Source organism: Myotis daubentonii, chromosome 8, assembly GCF_963259705.1.
Source record: "Myotis daubentonii chromosome 8, mMyoDau2.1, whole genome shotgun sequence".
Classification (NCBI taxonomy): Eukaryota; Metazoa; Chordata; class Mammalia; order Chiroptera; family Vespertilionidae; genus Myotis; species Myotis daubentonii.
The window spans coordinates 45,249,974-45,271,147 of NC_081847.1; the positions used below are offsets into that span (position 1 = coordinate 45,249,974).

At 46.4% G+C, this 21,174-nt stretch overlaps 1 protein-coding gene and 1 pseudogene across 13 annotated transcripts in view; one reads left to right on the forward strand and one right to left on the reverse strand.

The window, feature by feature from the left end:
• RNF152 (ring finger protein 152) overlaps positions 1-20,289 on the reverse strand; it is a 433,790-nt gene extending 413,501 nt beyond the window's left edge. For 3 of the 13 annotated variants that reach the window (XR_009454104.1, XM_059706249.1, XM_059706253.1), the window contains exons 1-2: positions 20,008-20,289; positions 18,714-18,837 (exon numbers count right to left, since the gene is read on the reverse strand). The gene's annotated coding sequence lies outside the window, so the exon portion shown is untranslated. Of the gene's footprint in view, positions 1-234; positions 313-16,573; positions 16,657-18,713; positions 18,838-20,007 lie in introns of all 13 variants that reach the window. The other 10 variants (XM_059706252.1, XM_059706251.1, XM_059706255.1 and 7 more) reach the window with 7 other exon arrangements.
• On the forward strand, positions 8,991-9,516 carry LOC132240295 (large ribosomal subunit protein uL15-like; annotated as a pseudogene).
• Positions 20,290-21,174: the final 885 nt, after the last annotated feature.

Consider the following 21,174-nt stretch of genomic DNA (forward strand, 5'->3'; position numbering starts at 1 on the left):
CTACCACAGGTCAGCAGCTGGCCATCCTCAGGACATACACTAAGATCTGTGAGATGTAGGAAGTAGCCTAGGTCATTATCAGCTGCAATTCAGATAAAATGTGAGTAGGGTATTAACAGTTAGGATTTGAACAGAAGGACAGAGGAAGAAGGAGAAGGCAAGTATCCTAAAGGAGGCAAGAAGGGGAAGGCAGGCTTGCCTGCAGCACAGCTGGGGCTGAGTTAGCAGACAGACCAGATGAGCAGAGGGTCTTCCAACCAGATTCCCAATATCCCAGGCAAAGTTCGGAATGGAACATTCTTCACGCATGGTCTGCAAAACATTTTAAATATTTTAAATCTAGGAAAAATCATAACTAAGTTGGGGATAATAAATATACACTAAGCCACACCAGAACATGAAGTCACATATCACTCCTAGTTTTCAATAAACGCGTGTCCTCTGCTCCAGAAATTAGACTTTTTTCTTTAGGCCTATGTCCTTCCACAGCCAGCTCCCTAGAGGCTCTCTCCCCGACTTGGCAATGTGGTTCAACCTCAGACTCATAATGACCATCTGGATGGGATTACTCTTAAAGGTACAGCTCTGATCCATCTACTAAATGCCATTTCCAAACTGAACTTTTGATTTCTCTGAAATCTGGCCTTTTCGATGAAATTTTATATGTGTTACCATTATCCATCCAGTACTTCAGACTTGAAAACCTGTTTACCTCCCACCTCTCATTTAATCAGTCTCTAAAATTCTGCTAATTTTTTCTCTAAAATGTGTCTTTTATTCACACATCCTTTCCATTCCTGTCACCCTCCCCTGGGGTCCAGGTCTTCACCGTATCTTCTCCGGACCTGGGCTGGTCTCCCCACCTTTGTCCTTTCCTGCTCCATATCGCCTGCTGCCAAATTAAGTTTCAGAATATACAGCTTCATACCCACATCCTTCCCATCCCCCAAACCACCAATGGCTTCCTGCCAAACAAATCCAAAACCCCTGTTCCCACCAACATTTCTCATCTTTTTCTTATTAGTCTGGCTCACAGCTCTATGGCCCAGTCATACTGCATTATTTGTTGTCCAGAAGACATGATCCACCACCCCTACCACCTTGGTACTGCAGGAACGCCACTCCACTTGCCCACATGTCCAGATTACTGCCTTTCCTTCAAGGACATCATCAAATGCTACCTCTTCTATCCAGCCATTCTGAAACCTCGAGCAAGGAGTAATCTTTCCCTCTCTAAACTCCAATAGCACTTCATCCAGATCCACCTGGCATTTGAGTTCCTTGTGTACCTGTATTCCTACTCCTACAGGGGTAACCTTCTAAAGGAGCATCTCTGTATGAAAATAACCAAACCAATGTTCTAAGTAAGTTAGCACTTTTTTTTTTAAAGAATGGTCTTTTTTTTTTTAATTGATTTTTTTACAGAAAGGAAGGGAGAGGGATAGAGAGTTAGAAACATCGATGAGAGAGAAACATCGATCAGCTGCCTCCTGCACACCCACTACTGGGGATGTGCTCGCAACCAAGGTACATGCCCTTGACCAGAATCGAACCTGAGACCCTTCAGTCCGCAGGCCAATGCTCTATCCACTGAGCCAAACCAGTTAGGGCAGTTAGCACTTTCTTATGAGGAGGCATTATGCCAAGAGTTATGGAAGACATAGGAGTATCAGCTGATAGCTAGCTACTTTGGAAAATTATGTTCGACCCATGCAAAAGAAATAAGCCCATGTAATAATATTAATAACTTTGTTTAATCATCATATACAGATATTAGCTACTTAAAGTCATCAAAATACAGGACATCTCAGAGAAAGGGAGTCTCCTTAACAGAAGGACAAATCTGAGGTAGCATACCACCGTGGCTTCTAGCATAAACTCTGAAGCCATTCAAACTCTGGGTTCTAATCTCAGCTCTGACACTCTCTTTGTGACCTTGGGTAAGTCAGTTAGTCTCCCTGTGCTTCAATTTCTTATAAATAAATTAAAGTAGAGATATTAATAAGACTGTGAGAATTATGTACATACTATATGCAAAACACTTAGGCAGTGGTTCTCAACCTTCTGGCCCTTTAAATACAGTTCCTCATGTTGTGACCCAACCATAAAATTATTTTCATTGCTACTTCATACTGTAATGTTGCTACTGTTATGAATCGTAATGTAAATATCTGATATGCAGGATGGTCTTAGGCGACCCCTGTGAAAGGGTTGTTTGACCGCCAAAGGGGTCGCGACCCACAGGATGGGAACCGCTGACTTAGAGCCTGGCACACAATTAGTGCCATGCGTGTTCGTTAGTCTTATTATCATTGTGAAAATGTTTTCTATGGGGAGAAAAAAAAAAAAAACAGGAACCAGATATTTGACAGCTCAGATGCCTAGCCAGATTTTTACTAGAGAGACTTCACCATCTTACAATCGTCAAGTCAGATTTGCTCTATTCCCTGACAAGGATCCTTTGACTGACAGGTAGGATGGGATTCACTAGGGGTGGCTCTTTGTACAATTGATTGAATGCTGTGAAAACAGAGCAGGCTGCAAGACCACTGAATCAAACACAAAGCTTTTAGCCACTGCGGGCTGGCCCACAAACAGCCATTGTTTGCCATAAACAACCCCACTGTTGTCATCCAGATGGGTGCCAAATGAAGCCCATTGACTTACCCATTTTGGTCAGTGGCTCTGCCTAGACACACCACAAATGCAATTAATTGCTGCAAAAGAAATCTAGAACTATGCACTGAATTGAGTCTGATAAGCAAGGTTGTAAGTTGAGCTTTTTAAAGGACACTAATCCACAGCATTCAGTAACACTAAGCATGTATGAGTCCGTTTCAAAGGCCATCACATCATACAGTGATTTATTAGCGGTGTGGGAAACAGCTGTAACTAGAGGGTACCAACATCTGTCATTTTCCCTCAAAATTTTTAGAACACAGACATAAATTGCCACAAATATCTCAACCTGAACTTGCATTGCAGGTACATATTCATACATAGTAAAATGAAAACTTCTAGGACACTAGATGCTTTACTAGTTTTTACTAAAATTACTTATAGTTCATTACTGATATGTCATAATGATTAGAGTGGAAGAATAACAAATTCACATGTATCATCATCTCATTTTCTGATAAAAATAGAAATTATAAGAATTACGGTAATAAGACTGATGCTACACAAGAGCAAACAAATAATCTGTCTCTTTTTCCAAGGTTGGAATCACTAGTTGGAATACAAACATGGCTGCTTCAGCAAGGTATCTTCATTCCAAGTGTGAGAGGTTAGGCAAGATAGACTGACTGCCAAAATAAACACCCCAAAATCTTATTGGAGTAAGGCAATAATGGTTTGCCTTAATCTCTTCTTAACACTGCATTCCAGAGCAGCTTTGTAAGGGAGGCTCTGCTCCACACTGTCATTCAGGACCCAGGTTCCTTCCACATTGTGGCTCCATCATACCCTAGGACTTCAGCATTCACCCCTGCAGTGGCCAGCAGACCAGAAAGAGAGCAAGTGTGCAAAAGGCACCCCATTCCTAACTGCCTCTCATCTTTACATACATCCTATCCTGTCAGTCAGAATCAGTCCTGTGGCCCATCTAGATGCAGAAAATAGTCTGTACAGTGGTTGTCAACTAGGGGTCATTTTGACTCCTGGGGACATTTGGCAATGTCTAGAGACATCTTTGCTTGCATCTGGTGGGTAGAGTAAGTCCAGGGATGCTCTATCCCACAGTGGGCAGGACAGTTTCCCTACAACAAAAAAATTATCTGGCCCCAGATGTCAATAATGTTGAAATTTGGTAAGCATCTAGCCCAGCCGTGGGCAAACTACGGCCCACGGGCCGGATCCGGCCCGTTTGAAATGAATAAAACTAAAAAAAAAAAAGACCGTACCCTTTTATATAATGACTAGGGGCCCGGTGCACGAAATTCGTGCACTGGGTGTGTGGGGGGGGGGGAGTGTCCCTCAGCCCAGCCTGCCCCCTCTCACATACTGGGAGCCCTCAGGCGTTGACCCCCATCACCCTCCAATCGCAGGATTGGCCCCTTGCCCAGGCCTGACGCCTCTGACAGAGGCGTCAGGCCTGCGCAGGGGACCCTCATTTCCCCCCATCACTGGTTCTGCCCCCAGCCCAGGCCTGATGCCTCGGCCAGAGGCGTAGACCCCCATCACCCTCCAATCGCCTGATCGGCCCCTTGCCCAGGCCTGACGCCTCCGCCAGAGGTGTCAGGCTTGGACAGGGGACCCCCATCTCCCCCTTATCACTGGCTCTGGCCCCCGCCCAGGCCTGAGGCCTCTGGCCCAGGAATCATGCCTGGGCAGGGGACCCCCATCTCCCTCTGATGGCTTGCTCCACCCCCCGCCCAAGCCTGACGCCTCTGACCCAGGCTTCAGGCCTGGGCAAGGGGACCATCATATCCCCCCAATCCCCGGCTCAGCCCCCCGCCCAGGCCTGATGCCTCGGCCAGAGGAGTTGACCCTCATCACCCTCCGATCACCAATCACCGGATCGGCCCCTTGACCAGGCCTGAGGCCTCCGGCAGAGGACCCCCAGCTCCCCATGGTTGCAGGCTCCACCCCAGGACTGCCAGCTTCGACCGTGCCCAGCTCCCATCGCTGGCTCCACCCCTACTTCCTGCTATCACTGGCCAGGGTGGCAAAGTCGCCTGATTGTCCTTGGCAGGGGGCTTCTTCCTGCTTTCCCTTTCGCCTCCCTGCATTGTGCCTACATATGCAAATTAACCACCATCTTGTTGGCAGTTAACTGCTAATCTTAGTTGGCAGCTAACTGCCAATCTTAGTTGGCAGTTAATTTGCATATAGCCCTGATTAGCCAATGAAAAGGGTATCGTCGTACGCCAATTACCATTTTTCTCTTTTATTAGATAGGATGTTTACTTTGAATTTATATTAGTTCACACAAACACTCCATCCATGCTTTTGTTCCGGCCCTCCGGTCCAGTTTAAGAACCCATTGTGGCCCTTGAGTCAAAAAGTTTGCCCACCCCTGATCTAGCCAGTTGCCACAATCGCACAACAATGCTCAGGTCTACCACTATTTTCCACTAACATACACTCAAATTAATCCCAACAAATCCACATTATCAATAGTTTGTTTATTCATTTGCTTCTGTTCATTCATCCAAACTCCTAAACAAAACAAGGTCCCTAAGGACAAAGAATTCACAATGGAGCAGGGGCGCAACCATATTTAGAATTATCATACACAGGCGTAAGTGGGATTAAAAAGAACAAATGGAAGGAAAGTTAATTCTGTCTGAGAGGGTTGGGGGAGAACCCATAGGGCAAGTGAAATGAGAGGGAAATCTTGATGAATATAGTTACAACTTCCATGAAGATGTTGTGGGGGTTGTGATTTGGGTGTGTGTGTGTGTGTGTATGTGTGTGTGTGTGTGTGTGTGTGTGTTTGGGGTGGAGGGGGTATTGTGAGGGTGTGACCCAGGGAAAGGGAACTGCATGAACAAAGCAAAGACAATATGAAAGGATATGATTTATTCCACTTTCTGATATGGGAGAAAATAGTAACTGGGATAGGAGGGGATTTTTGTTGAAACATGTTTTAATGCTGTATTCACAAATGTTTTCAGCTCCTAGCAGCTGATCGAATCTCTCACACCTACATTCTGTAGAGTGGTCCCTCCAGAAACATTTCACACCACCATACTTTGCAGACACTTGTTAGCACAGGGCAAACCTCAGGTAATAACCAGAAATCTCACTGCAAATTCCCCCAAAAATATTCCATCACCAACTCTTTCAAACAACATGGCCTCAAAATCACATCAAATCGATTTGGTGGTTCACCAAAACCATCCATCTTCCCAAAGACAGGACAGTTTAGAAGTCAAACCTCTTAAATTATGTTACATTGAACCTGTTTAAGTTTTCACCTCTTCCAATTCTTAATCCCAGTGGTGAATGTGGGTCCCAAGATGAGGTTAAGAGCATGGACTGTCTGGACTCTGGCATATCCCGGCTCTGGCATAAACTCACCTAAGTTTCTAGGCTCAGCTACCTCCCAGATAACAGGCTTAAAGTACTTAGCACTATACTTAAAGCATATAATATCTAAATACTATTATCCTTGTACTACAGTTAGGTCCCCCAACCCCAAAATTATTATAAATTGTGGAATCTAACATAGTTTGGGAAAGAAAATATCTGATCAACTTCCATGTCATTTTGTAGAACATTAAGAACAATTGCAATTTGCTTTGGGCAAGATGTGTTTAATTCCAGAGCCAACAACACAGTGTAAAATAACAGTTTTTCTTGATTTTTGAAGCTAAAATTGAATTTTAAAATTGCCATATTCCTACACAAATATTTACCCTTCTTAGTCTCCTTACTTACTCTTCCTCCCTCAAACTGTTCTCTCTCTCTCTCTCTCTCTCTCTCTCTCTCTCTCTCTCTCTCTCTCTACTTGTCTTATTTTAACTGTGATCAGCTTTGGGAAAACAAAGTGTATTGAGCTGTTAAGTACTATAGATTATATTGAACACACCAGTCACCTACTACTAAAAAGCCTCATAAAAGGAAGAAATTTGTTTCTTTACAAGTCAGAATCTCAAAGGAGAAGTTAAAATGAGGGAAGTGGACTGCAGAACCAAGAGGGGAGCCAGCATGTTCAGAATCGCTTCCTCCTATGGTGGGACAAGAATTCCAGATTGCAGTCCACCAGTCATTTATTTCTAAGATTTTAGTCTAAGTGAAACCCCATTCACCTGTACCAAAAGCAGTAACAGAATCTAATGGTCCTGCCCTTTGCAATAAGTCAGAGGTAAGGAATTAGATGAAAGCTGAGGCAACTAGAACCAGGCTGAATCCTACTTAGACTTCACAACTGATTGTTACAGCCCTTCTAATTTACAAGGAATTCTAAAAGTTATTCTAAGGAGCATGTTAAAGAGAGGGTTTGCTGCATCTACAGGTTCCACAAATAAGGGGAAATAAGTCTGGGGTAAAACCCGACATGTTCTTTTTAACTTCTTAGTGAAGACATTTTTCTGTAAATGAGCTTCTTATTGGGAAGTATGACCACCAAGGGATGCAATTCTCAAATGCTTTCTATGTTATTTTGTCATAAATTCAAGGTGTGTGAAGGATTAATTTCTGATACACCTGATTCCAATGTTGGAAAAAATAAGTGAACTACTGACTGCAAAGAAACACTAATTCTTTGAATTGATGTTTTTCATTTTGTGTACAGAAATAAAGGTAATTTATTAAATAAATTCTGTTTGCCTAAAAGATTCCCCTTTTTCTTAGACGAAGTAATAGACCATGAAGAACTCTGGCTTATTGGGAACATAAATGAATATATCTTGGCAGACATAACGATTACAGGGAAATCTGACGGAAGGGGTGACGTAGATGTCTAGCGATTGCCTTCAGGTGCTCTGCGGATGGGATTCACAGAACTGGCGACCAGCCAGCTCATGACTGTTGCTGGCAATAGGCTGCAGGTCCAGCCCACACCAACCTAACACCTCCGGATAACCAGTTACACTTCCAAAGAAGAAACAACACATAGGGTTATTGTTTGAGACATCAGCTAAAACTGGAAAAATGGTGGCTTATCTAAGGGTTTTATCTGTTGCCATTGAGAGGGTGGAATAAACTTTTCCCTGCCCTCCAGGTTCTTCTGGATGGTCTAATAATCAAATAGACATGAGACAAGATTAGCAAGAGGAAATAACCAAAAACAGAAAGTCAGAGACACTCCCCCACCCCCGACCCATGAGAAGTTCAGAGGCAGAAAGAGGCAGAAAGGTCTGTGAGACATCCTGAGCTAGGGATGAGGTCATGCACTTTGGGGGGGCTTCAAAAGCTCATAGCAGGATGATCAGAGCAGATGTTTAGTAAATAAAAGTTGCCTGCCACACAGGTGGGTCAAAAAATAATCTCTTACTATGGCCAAGGTCCTAATTCAAGTGTTCTAGGTAGTAAAAGGGGAGGGCAGAAGTCTTTTTGAGCCTGAAGCTAAAATTGTCATTAGTTCAAAACAACCCACACACCATCAATTTCATGAGTTAGAGATTCAGAGAGAAGGAATACCAGCAAATTGGAGTCAGGGCTTCAGACATCTCCACTCAGTAATACGGCACAGGCCTGGTTCCCTTCCCAGCCCCTCATGGCATGAACAGACTCACTAAGAAGTCTCTCCCGTCTCTCTGGGAGGAAAGCTCTGGGCACTGTGCTCACAAGCACCCCCATCACAGTCCAAACTATGCTCATGTTCATAACATAGGCACATTCCAGAAGCATCCTAGCTGCAAAAGGAAAAGGCATCTTGTCTGCTAGCATCCTGTGGTTCCACCAAGAAGAAGAAAAAAAATAGTCAAGAAGAGCAGAGGCTCACACATAAATACACTCCAGACATCAGTGCACCGAGGAACCCAGAGCAGATCTAGGTTCATGCATTTTCAAATTAGCTACCAAAGGGCCCAGACTGAAATCCTACAAGCAGCAACCCAGGCGGAACTAAAACCCCGCTCTCCAAGTTATTTCTGAAGAATTGATCACACCATTCCTTCAACAAGTGCCTGCAGTGTACCAAGTCCTGTGCTACACAACCCTACCAAGCACAACTGTTGAAGTGTAATTTCTTAAAGATCCCATTAACTTTACATTTAACTTGTATTGTCTAGCTCTCTTACCTTTATTAAACAGCTATCTTCCTTAAAATAATAATAATCCCATTCCAAAAAGCAGATTCATAAATTAGGGAACTGACAAAGCCACACTGCCTCCACCTGTCTATCCTGCCCATTCTCTCCTGCCCCTTCTCAGAGGGTGGCTGTTATGTCTAACGATGTATAACATCCACAAAGCCTGACTCAGGATTCCGAGCAACCACAGGACAAGGACAAGACCCCTAAGTATAGTGAGCAAACTACCCTGGGTCTTCTGGGATTGTTCTGGTTTTAAAATGTAAAGTCTCGCTCTTGCAACTCGGCCACCGACATGCCATCCAGACTGAGGGAGACCCGAAAACTTTGGGGCCATGTGAGCCACGGCCACGGCCGCATCCGCAAGCACAGGAAGCACCTGGGAGGGGGCGCCGAGGTAATGCTGGCGGCCTGAATCATCACAGGATCAACTTCGACAAGTATCACCCAGGTTACTTTGGGAAAGTTGGTATGAGGCATTACCACTTGAAGAGGAACCAGAGCTTCTGCCCAACTGTCAACCTTGATAAACTGTGGACCCTGGTCAGTGAGCAGACACGGGTGAATGTTGCCAAAAGCAAGACTGGAGTTGCTCCCATCATTGATGTGGTGCGATCGGGCTCCTACAAAGTTCTGGGGAAGGGAAAGCTCCCAAAGCAGCCTGTCATTGTGAAGGTCAAGTTCTTCAGCAGAAGAGCTGAGGAGAAGATTAAGAGTGTTGGTGGGGCCTGTGTCCTGGTAGCTTGAAGTTACATGGAGGGGAGTTCATTAAAATGTCCAAGTACTTTAAAATAAATAAAATAAAATAAAATAAAATAAAATAAAATAAAATAAAATAAAATAAAATAAAATAAAATGTAAAGTCTCTCTACCCAGATATCCTCTTAGTCCTGTACAAACTGAGTCCAGACCCTAGGAAAGGGAGGTCCCTTGCAGGAGGTCTTTGTTTTGCTGGGGAGGAGTGAAGCCACAGGAGAAAAAAGGTGGTGTCCTTTGGCTGTGGGCTGTCTCAGAACCAGCTCTCTCTGGCTTCCTCCTGAGATGGCCTATCATTTTCAACTCTGGGCCATTTAAACAAAGCTTTACAAAGGCTCTCATGACAATGACACAAAAGAAATTCCTCATAAATGCCAAAGGCTGTAGTTTTTTGGATGTGGTTATTTATCTCCATGGCTAGTTTAAGAGCTTCTTCCGGACCAAGACTGTTCATCCTGAGATTTCCAGCACAATGACTGGATGGTAGACGCTGAATAAAATGGACTTCAATCACATTTCCATTTATGTAGCACTTGTGATGTATAAGGCAATGCTTTATATGAATGACCTCACTCTTAAATAACTCAACGAGGTTGATTGTCTCCCATTTTACAGATGAAGAAACACAGGTTCAGTCAGACCATATTTGCTGGGGTCCAACCCCAGCAGGTCCAGGGGTCCCCAAAGGTGTGGACGGAGTCGGCGAAGAAGGAATGACACAGAGGCAGCGTTCAGTTGATCAGCAGCCTAGCCAGGATCTCTAGCCAGGATCTCCAGCCAAGTTCTGTTCAGGATCTCCAGCGAAGTTCTGGTCAGGATCTCCAGCCAGGTTCTGTGTCCATGTTCTCTTGCTAGGTTCTCCAGCCAGGTTCTCCAGGTTCTCCAGGTTCTCCAGCCAGGTTCTGTAGCCATGTCCCCTCGCTAGGTTCTCCAGCCAGGTTCTGTAGCCATGTTCTAGTCAGGTTCTCTTGCCATGTTCTATCCAGGTTCTGTAGCCAGGTTCTGTCTCTAGGTTCTTCAGCCAGGTTCTCTCGCTAGGTTCTGTGGCCAGTTTCTGTCCAGGATCTTTTGCCATGTTCTCTCGCTAGGTTCTGTCTCTAGGTTCTGTCTCCAGTTTCTGTCCAGGATCTTTTGCCATGTTCTCTCCAGCGAAGTCCTTCTGTCTCTAGGTTCTGTGTAGGTTCTGTGTCTAGGTTCTGTGTCCTGGTGTCTTGTTACATCTGTATTTATACCAGTTGATTCCAATCCTCTCAATCTCTATTCCAAAGGTTAGGGCGTTTTATCTCCATTCCAGGGAGTAAAGATTATGTAGCTTAAGCATGACTGTTCATAGTTAAAGTGATTAATTACCCGCCTGGCACTTAGTTAAGGGGTTTTATTCCCTCCCTAACTTCAGGGGAAAATCCCTACCTGGGGAAACAACCTTTCTCAGAGAGGTGACCTTGGTTAAAACACATAGTGCCAAGAAGGTGAGCAAACATATTAAGAACAGTATGCCATATACGCCAGGTCCCTTGAAACAGCAAGGATGGACCGGCTCCCGGCACATATTCACTCAAGGTCATTGTGGCAGAGCTCACATTTGAACCCAAACTCCTCTCACTTGAAAATATTTTCAGAAACCCTGGCCTGGCACTTCGGTTGCAGTGGTTCTCAACCTTCTGGCCCTTTAAATACAGTTCCTCACGTTGTGACCCAACCATAACATTATTTTTGTTGCTACTTCATAACTGTAATGTTGCTACTGTTATGAATCGTAATGTGAATATCTGATATGCAGGATGGTTTTAGGCGACCCCTGTGAAAGGGTCGTTTGACCGCCAAAGGGGTCACAACCCACAGGTAGAGAACCACTGGGTTAGAGCATCGTCCCATACACCAAGGTTTCAGGTTTAATCCCCTGCAGGTTCAATCCTCAGTCAGGGCACATACAAGAATCAACTAATGAATGCATAAATAAATAAGACAAAAAATATCTCTCTCTCTCTCTCTCTCTCTCTCTCTCTCTCTCTCTCTCTCTCTCCCTTCCTTTCTGTAAAAATCAGCATATTTTTAAGTACTCAACTGAATTCGAATCAAGTAATGTGGGCATATATGGCAAGGGAATCAAGAATTGAGAGAGGAAAATATCAGATTCATTTCTTTTATTCTCTGCACTTTTACCTTTGCCATTGCCTAAAAAGCAGAAAATCAAATTAATTATGAGTTAAGTTCACATGTTAAGTTACAGCAAGTCAGGTATTTTAGTTAGAATTGTGCAGAATTATGCCTGGCAAAGAGTAAGCACTCAATATTTAAGTAAATTTAATAAAAACAATTGTATACCTAAGTCACTGATGTTCAGTGTTTCCAATGCTATTTTATCCACCCCCACAGGTGAATAGATGTATTTTGAAGCATCCGTGTGGAGCAGTAATGGATCGACGGATACTTACCACAGTTAAAAATGGCTTTCTACCTGCATGATTGAGTTAGCTGGTACCACATGAAATGACAGTAATCCTTATGTCTCAGGCAACAGAGGGGCAAATTCTCTCAACAAAGTACAGAGCTCTATCCAGTGCTCTCCAACCACTTTTAATCTCATATTAACCTGAAAAGAAGCAATTTGCAAACCTACCCCAGAGCAATACAACTGCAAAAGAATGTCACACTAAATACTTTGTTTGGGGACATTTATCTTAGCTCCATTCACTATTTGTCAAGCTGAGAACATTTTAATGTTAATGTATTCCTGGCCATTTTCTCCAAGCAATAGAGCACATTCCCTCTTTCATAATAATACTATCCATAATGATCAAGCATTCCAAGTGTTAAAGAAGATCTTCTAGTACTGGCAGGTTTGTCTCGGTGGATACAGCAACCTGGCCTGCAGACTGAAGGGTCCCAGGTTTGATTCCCAGTCAAAGGCACAAGCCCGGGTTGCCATCTCGAACCCCAGTAGGGGGCATGCAGGAGGCAATGGATCAGTGATTCTCTCTCATCATTGCTGTTTTTCTCTCTCTCTCTCCCTTCCTCTCTGAAATCAATAAAAATATATTTAAAAAAAAAAAAGATCTTCTATCAGGTGGGTGATATTCCAAAGAAGTGAGGTAAACCAGATGTCTGTCACAAAGGCACTTATGGTCACAAGTTAATTAGGAAGATATGTTAGCCAGTTGTAGGCAACTGATACCCACTGGAGTCAAACCCTAACAGCACAGTCTGCTCCTTGAGATTGTGGGGTGACCAGGTGGGGTGCAAAGTTCTAATACTGCTTGCTTTATGTCACCAAGAGAGTGTTTTTGTTCTGTTGTTGCTTTAGAAGAAGCCGGCTAATTGAAGTTGAAAAACTGACTGTCAATAACAATTCATTTTGTTAGCACGATGAGCCTCATAGAAACCATTCTCCTCCCAACCATCGGTATGCAGGCTGTAGCCTGGCAGCTCTAATTCGATTCAATTTTTAATCATTATTAATACAAGTAGGCAAAGCTCTTAAAAATAAGTCTCTCTTAAAAGTTCCTTTAAATCTACAGACCAAAAGTATCTATAATTCCTTTATCACGGTAGGTCAAAATCATTTTTGTATTGTGAATGATTACTTACTGAGCCCTTACTTTGTACGAACATGGGGGGAGGTACAAGTAGGGTCAAACCTCATCAAGTCTTTATCTTTAAGGATTTTGCAAAGGAACTGAGATCCTGCTGGACCTGGTCTCTACATCTACCAGATCAAAGAGGGATGTGTAGCCCTCACCTCTTCTCCCACTCAGCAATGACTGGAAGAGTCCTTGCTCTGGTGATGTGTGGCCTGATGAGAAAAGACATCCTGAGACATTTTTTCAATACCGCTCCCTTTAGCTTGAGTGGGTTTCTGTTCTTTGCAATTAAACAGAAACAAAAAGACACATCAATCTTAGGTGATGATACAAGACAATATATAAGTGCCCTCTGTAAAATGAATGAGTGAATGTTGAATGAAATGAAAGATGGAGGCAACTTTGCCAAAGAACTTTGGAGTGAAGGACTGGTACGTTCTGAAGTGATAGAGTTAACTTTTTCACAGGAGTTAAGAGCGGAATCGACCTTTAAAGATGGGGTATAGACAAAGGACTCCGTAGGCCACAAAATGTTCCAAAATTAAGAAAGAGGCTATGCAATGTGTTTTTGAGAAACAGTGGGTTAACCATCCAAGCTAATGGGGTGGTTTAAAATCAGGCAGAGCAAGTCAAGGTTGAAATAGCTTTTAAGAAAAGAATATGAGCTTCTCCCCCTTCCCACAACCAACAAACAACAACAAAAACCATAAGCCACTGAAGGCTATTACACAAGGGAACAAACAATTAGAACAGCACACCATTGTAAGGGTATTTGTAATATGAATTGGTAGTGGGAAGCCAGGAGGTGAGGGTACCCACTGTAATAGCCCAGAGAGAAACAAGATTCTCAGTCAGGATGGGGCAGTGGGGGTGGAAATTAAGGGAAAGGTGGGGACTGTCACTAGGGAGGGACAGTTAACCCATTCATAAACAGAATATCAATATAATAACAATGCTCCCTACTTCCACAGTGTCTGTCAAAGCTTTTACCAAAATCCCCACAATTCATACAGAAGTCCAGTGAAGAGTGCATCCAGTGTGATTATTTGAATTTATAAATGGGAACTAAGCCAGAAAAGTCACATTTCCTGGTAGGTAGGAGTAAGATGGGAGGAGCAGAAAGTAGTGAAGAGCAGAAAGAGAAAAGAGCACAGAATAGGGCGTCTGTGATTCCACTTTATTCTGAGGACTTTGCCCGACTTTGTCCCAAGGTGGCACATCTGCATTTGCCCCACATCTGGCCTAGTCATTTTGATCCCTTTTTTGCATGAAGGTCTGACATCCCTTTTATCATGCAGGAATGAGTTTAATCTATGCAGGAACGAGTTTAATCTATGCAGGAATAACTTTTATCACTTGCAATGAGTTTAATCTATGCAGGAATTAACAAATCAATTGGTGAATAAGGAGTCTTTTCCCACTCATCCCCTCCACTCCCAGCACAGCACAGGCAGCCTCCTCCCATGCCCCCTCCACCACCCCCATTCCCACCCCCCAGATCCACAAGCCTCAAGCAGCCATACAGGGTCAGGCCAGGAAATCCCAGGCTGAGAAGCACTCAAAGAAAATGCAAGTTGCATACACATAACTTGAGGCCTTCCTCTTTAAATCTGACAATGACCAAGTCAAGCAGAAGTAGAAAATCCTTTAAAACAAGTGCTTATTTTATCCAAATTGTGACTTCTATCATTGAGGCCGACCCCTGGAATAAATACCCAGTGCAGCTCCAGAAGCCATGAGGGAAGGAGCAGGAAAACCGAGGCCTTCCTCCCTTCAGGCTCTGTGACCTTGCCCCGGGCAGCGCCAGGAACCATATTCACTCCACAAGTGTCTACCTGGCCCGTTTTGTTAGGAAATTAAAGTGGTGGGAAGTCAGAGGCCAAACAAAATACAGAAATGTGTTTTGGAGCTTCCCAAATATATTCCAAGATTAGTCCCTCAGGGCTTAATTTTCCCTCTCAGTCTGTCCTCGCTCTCAGCCCAACCCCGCACTGGTTCTTGGAGGTCAAGGCTATATCTGGTTCCCCTACTTGGTTTCTTGGCTGCTCATCCCCCACTTCAGAAGCTTTTTGGGTGCAACCTTTAGTTACTCAAGGGACACTGGGCCAGGGGGCAGCCTCTGTGTTCTCAGGCCAACACTCATGTCCTCTAGTCACTGTGACTTGAGGGCTCACGGTCAGCTCAGACTGTCACCCATCTGTGGAGAACTGTCTTTACGAGATGACTTCAATGAGCTGATTGAGTCAGAAGCAATACTATTCTGTTCAATTCCATGCTTTTGCTAAAAGTACTCATCAAATCCTAAAAATTCTAATCCATGCATGTATTTATCACAACATGAACCAAGATATTTGAGTGACCCGCACTTCCCACAGCCAAATCTCTCTACAAGCCACCAACTGCTTGATCCAGAGCTCTGTGCAATGCCTGTTTCACCCAACTGTTTGTAGGGAGTGCAGCAAGGAAGGCCTTAAAACTTACCATCATAGTCACCCTGGTTGCTGATGGAAATACCCACACACCAGAACTCTTGAGTGTCCTATTGGTCCTGTGACCAAAAAAGCTCTCATCCAAATTGCTCTTTCTAAACATCAAAGTGACAAGAGTATGATAAGGCTACCCTACACTCACCCTTGCCTGTTCTAGGTCCCATCTGTTGCCCTAGTCTTTGCTGGATGAGGCCACCCCGTGGTTGATGCTCGGCCCTTTGCCACTTTTTCTACCCTGAGCTGTTCCAAACAAACTCAGGAAGCCTTAGACAAGTGGCAGATGGTGAGGGAGGGAAAGTCTGTAGGTAACACCTCTTGGTTACATAATGCCAAGCACCAAACCTCCTAGAATCAACCAGCCTTGGAAATATCTCCTGGCTTCACACTTCAGAATAACTAACTATGCAGAAAGAGAGAAAATTATAATTTTTTCACTTGATGACCAGTGTACAGTCATATTAGATTGGGGCAGAACTAGATTAAGATACATTCATTCATTCATTCATTCATTCGATTCTTGTGCAATGCCCAGTACCTACAAAGCACTAAGCTGGGCCCAGTAGGGATACACTTTATAAACTTGTCTAGGCCACATCACTTGTGGAAGCTATTCATGCTGCTCCCTACATCCCGTTCTCCCTTTTCAGTACAAGAAATATTGAATTGTGGCTAAATGGGGTCACAGCACTAGTCCTGGCAGAGGCAATGTAAGTCACTTCTGGGTCAGATCATGTCATGAAAACAAGATCCTCTAGCTTCCTTTCCAGTGCTGCGGGGATCTTGCAAGCACACCCGAGATCACACCTCCATTGATTTGGGTCCCTGAGTGACTACAATGAGCAGGACCTACCTGCTGACCACACTGGATACACACCATACGAAAGAAACCAGACTCAGTACTCAGCCACTGAGATTTGGAGGTTATTTGTTATTACAGAATAACCTAATCTATCTTGCTGATACATTACCATTTTAAAAAGAGAGGAACCTGCAACGCCCCGCCCCCCCTTTCTGTTTTCTAATCAGATCATTCAGAAAAGCAGACCTTGTTTCAAAATTCAAGTGCAGCAGGGACTGAATAAAACCTTGAAATGCGGAGGGTGCCGACAGGATGGACACATTCAAACCCTGAAAGAGTAAGGAATGAAAACAGAATGACTTTTCAACAGCAGTGAAATCTAACCATTTGTGAGATTCAGCTGAAGAGTTTAAAGGCTATGAAGAAAAGGTCACCTTCTAACAACAGGCCCAGTCACTTACAAAGTAGTGAGCACCTCAATGAAAGAGGCATTCAAGTAAAGGCTGAATGGTCAAATGCCCCCTCCTCAGCAGTCCCGCTCCTCTTACTCTTTCTCACTAGCTACCATTGAACTTAACAAGAATCAGGTCATCATTTCTCTATTACCCTGTAAGCTCCCTGAAGGTGGCTCATTTTTATGTCACCACACCACACCCCCATTCCTTGGCCCTTATCACAAGGCCCTTTATCTATTAGATGCTTGATAAACATCTGCTGAGTGAATTAAATGAATGCTGAAGAAAGAGCTCTGGAGGCAAAGGTTGGTCTAATAACCTCTAGGGCTGCCCCTACCTAAAGCTAAACACACTACTGCAGACATCTGGGGCGGGGAGCCTCCACCTAAAAAAGTAAAAATAAAATAAAAATTGAACAGCAATATGACACTTTATTAAGATTTATTACTGCACACAATTTAAAGCCACAGTGAAACCTAACACTGTACAATGTTCATCTTTGTTCCTGGATGTGCATTTACATGTGCAGGTAGCTGTTTTCTCATACGGAATTGTGTGTGTGAGGTATTTATTTTTTCTATTTAAAAAAAAAACAAAACACCACACCCTTTGTTTCTATTGCATTGTTACATTCCCTATTACCACCATCACGTGGTTTTTCTTCTTGCAGGAACACAGCACACACCCTGCATTATTGCTGACATAAAGACTGTCAAAATACCTCTATCCTAACAGCATTACACATCTGATCTTTCTAACGCCTTGGCCTTTGTTTCAGCTGGGACTGGGTAACTCACCTACTTCTCCCAGTGATTCCTGCATGCTTACAGTAGAAGGATAAATGCCAGTGTCACTATATTTTTTAAAGTCACCTTTCAAGACAAAACTACCCTGGAGGTGAAGGACAAACCTTTCAAGCTATTTTATTTTTTTAAGGGTTTGGGGGTGGGGGGGGGATGGTGAAGAGAGAATCTGCCACAGATACTGTGCTGCTGCCACTGCTGCAGAGCAAGAACACCAATAACCAGTAGCCTTTGGTCCTCAGCAACCCCTCCTTCCCACAAGACAAACCCCGAGTCCATGTCCATAACCGTTCTTATCCCCTGCTACTTGTGCAGGTTGCCGGGACTCTGCCCTCTAGGAGAAAACGCCAATGCCAAGGTGTCCTGTGTCTGAAGGTTACGTTTTCATTGCGCTTTTTCAAGATAACCCCAGATCTGGTTAGGTTGCCGTCAAAACAGGACTATCCTTGGAAAGAAAAGAGCAGGCCAGAGTTTTTGGAAAAGAACCAACAACCTAAAGATAAAATGCAGACTGAGAGCCTAATGGTTCACAGCTTTATAAATGGAAACTTAACTGAAGCTCTGTTTTCTGTTCTTTCTGCTCCCCCAACAGCCTTCCCTTCCACCGCCCAGTAACTTACAGCTGGCAGGGTGATGTTGCAAACACTGTTACAAGGAAGGGATGGAGGAGAAACGTCATTTCATAAGAAAGTCACTACATTTGACTGGTGCTCTAACTGAGCACCAGTCCAACCTGTAATCAGCCTTAGGATGATACCTTCTCAGCAAACACTATGTCCCACTGAAGCCAAAATATATTACTACAGATAAGAAAGCCAGCATATATCCAAACCCCACATTCAGATACAACTATGTATTGATTATATCAAAATTCTCATCCAAAGAAACCAGGTGTAATTTACACAACCCCAAACGCACCCTGCCTGCCCTCAATGACTTCTTCAAAAGGAAGGTTTGAAGTCATTGGCGATTTCTTTCCAGCAGCCCCCACTCATCCTCCTCACGGGTAGGAATGGAACGGTGTGATGCAGAAACCACCCCAACGGCCCCGAGCAAAGCACTGTTGGCCCAAATGACCCGGGGACACCCAGGCGGCTACCCAGATTATTGGGGGGAGAGGGGGGTTACCTGAATCTGTCACCGAGTCTCTTTCACCCCCTTCTGTCTGATGACATCAAGTGGAAATGGTACGCGTTTGGGAGGCAAGAGGCTGACAAGCAGGAAGCACAATTGAGTCTGAGCTTTGTTCAGCCTGCGGTGAAATACATGCAGTAGGGGTTAGATACGCGCAGCAGAGAAAGAAATCCAAGCTTCCTCCGGGCCAGCGGCGGAGGGGTGCACTGAGGCGGTGGGGGGCGGCGGCGGAGGTGTGGAGGGCTGGCGGGCGGCGAGGGGGCGGAACGCTTCTAATTGTCTCTACAGGATAAATAACCACCTCCCTCCCCCCCCCCCCATTCATCTGCAGTCTCCCCCGCCCCCAAGTTCTCCTCTGGTGGTAGGGCTTCTGCTAGCAACTGTAATCCCTCAAGAACGAAATACGAGAAAGCGGAGGATAACATCTTGGGGCGAATACACACTAGCAAAATCTACTAGGTAACGCCGGTTACATGGGAATGCGGGGCGCCCAATCACCCGCCCAGACAGACACGCCAGCGCTGCATTCGCGAGCATCCTCCTTTCCTTCACGCCGTCTGCCACCTCATCAAGTCCCTCACTGTGGCCGATTTCTCTACTCTTCCCAAAACCATGCCACGCTCCCCCCACCCACCCCCACCCTAGGCGGGATCGGGGGGCGCCGCTTCTCTGGCGGAGTCCCACGAGTCCAGCCTGCTTTGTCCTGTCGCTGCCCTTCCAGGAGCAAGCGCCCCGGGCGCGTGGGTCGGCACAAAAGACCCCCCACATCTGGCCCGCCACTGCGCCCCGTCCTCCCGGGAGGGGCCGTGGGGCCGCAGGGGGCGCGCAAGGGCAACTTCTGCGGGTGGGGAAGCCGCTCACCAAGGGGCTCGCGAGGGGACCTACTCGAGTGTGTGCGAGGTGGGGGCGCAGCTGGGACGCGCGCGGCGCGGGCGGGAGACAGCTCCTTCGGACCGGAGCTCCAGGGGGCATCCGAGGACTCCGCGGAGCCGCCGACAGCGCCATTCCCCTCCCCAACCCCAGTCCACAGCCCAACTCCGCCAGCGCTCCCAACAAACGCAACTCCAGGGACCCCCTCCCGCGTCCCGGGGCCTCCCCACCGTGCCCTTCGCTCCCAGCCACCTCCATCCACAGGCCAGAAGGTACCCCTCCATGCACCAGGCGGCGGCTCCCCTTTCCCGCTTCCCGCTCCGGGCGAGGCAGCCTTGGGGACGCTGACATCCCCGCGCGCCCCGCGCGCCGCCCCCGACCCAGGAGAGACAGAGCAGAGGAACAAACCGAAACTCACCGACCTCTCTCGGCGGCGGGCTCTGGCGCTCCCTACAGAGGCGGCGGCGGAGGCAGCATTGCCGGGTGGTCCCGGAGCGCCCGCCACCCGCTCGGCCAGACGCGCGGCGCGGGAGCCCGGCGAGCGCAGGGAGCGCGGCGTCGGCGTCTGCAGCCCCAGCTCCGCGCCCCGCCCGCGGGGAAGCGCCCCACCTGCCCGGCCGCCCTCCGCGCTCGCGGCCGGACTCCGCCGCCTGGCGCTGGGCTGCGAGCGGGCGCTTTCGTGTCACCGCCCAACAAACGCACCGAGCGGGTGGGGGCGGGAGGCCGAGCCGGCTCCCCGCGGTACCGCCCTCCCCGGCGGCTCCGCCTCCGCCAACCCCTCCCCCCTACTCGTCCGGGACGTCCGTCAGTCTGTCTGTCTGTCTGGAATCGCAAACCACCTCCGGGGTGAGGAGCTGCCCGCTCTCCCCCGTGCCCTCCCTCGGCCTTGCCCCCATGGGCCCAGCCTCAGCGGGGACCTCGACGTGGTCTTTTCCACGCGTGAATGTGGGACCTAAGTTGGAAGCAGGTGTGAAAGGAGGCCGAGCTCAGCCGACGGAAGGGCGGGCGGGAGGGAGCTGGTGGCCCGCCAGGCCGGCGGGAAGCAGTCTGCAGCTCCGGACCGGGGACGAGCGAGGGAGGAGTTGCGATCCTCACGTTAACCGAAACTGCCTGGTTCCCTGTCACCTGGCTGACCCTTAAAGTTCACATAGTCCAGCCCGGGCGGGCCCTGCTTTCGTGGACAGAAGACCTGGATGCATCCCCACCACCTGGCTCCCTTGGATGGGGTAAGAGGAGCGAGGAGGCGCAAGTTTGAGGAACCTGTGGCCGCGCTAACCACTGGGCCTTGGGCCCACCCTAATCACCTTAAAACCGAACTCCTACCGCAGGGACGTGCTTAGAATGTCTAGTTCTCCCCCCTCCCCTCCCCACCTCCAACAACAACAAAAAAATCTAAAGCAATGGTCTCTTGCTTCTGGTGTTAACTGCAAAATAGGAGAATGGAGGAGGGAGTTCGCCGGTAGAGGACAGTGTCCATGCAGTCTGGTGCCTTTTAAAGGGTTTCTTTGCGGAATGAAAACCCAGAACTCTATTCTATGATGGGGAGAGTTAAGCCTTCCAGCAGCACCAGGTTCAGCTGAGTGGC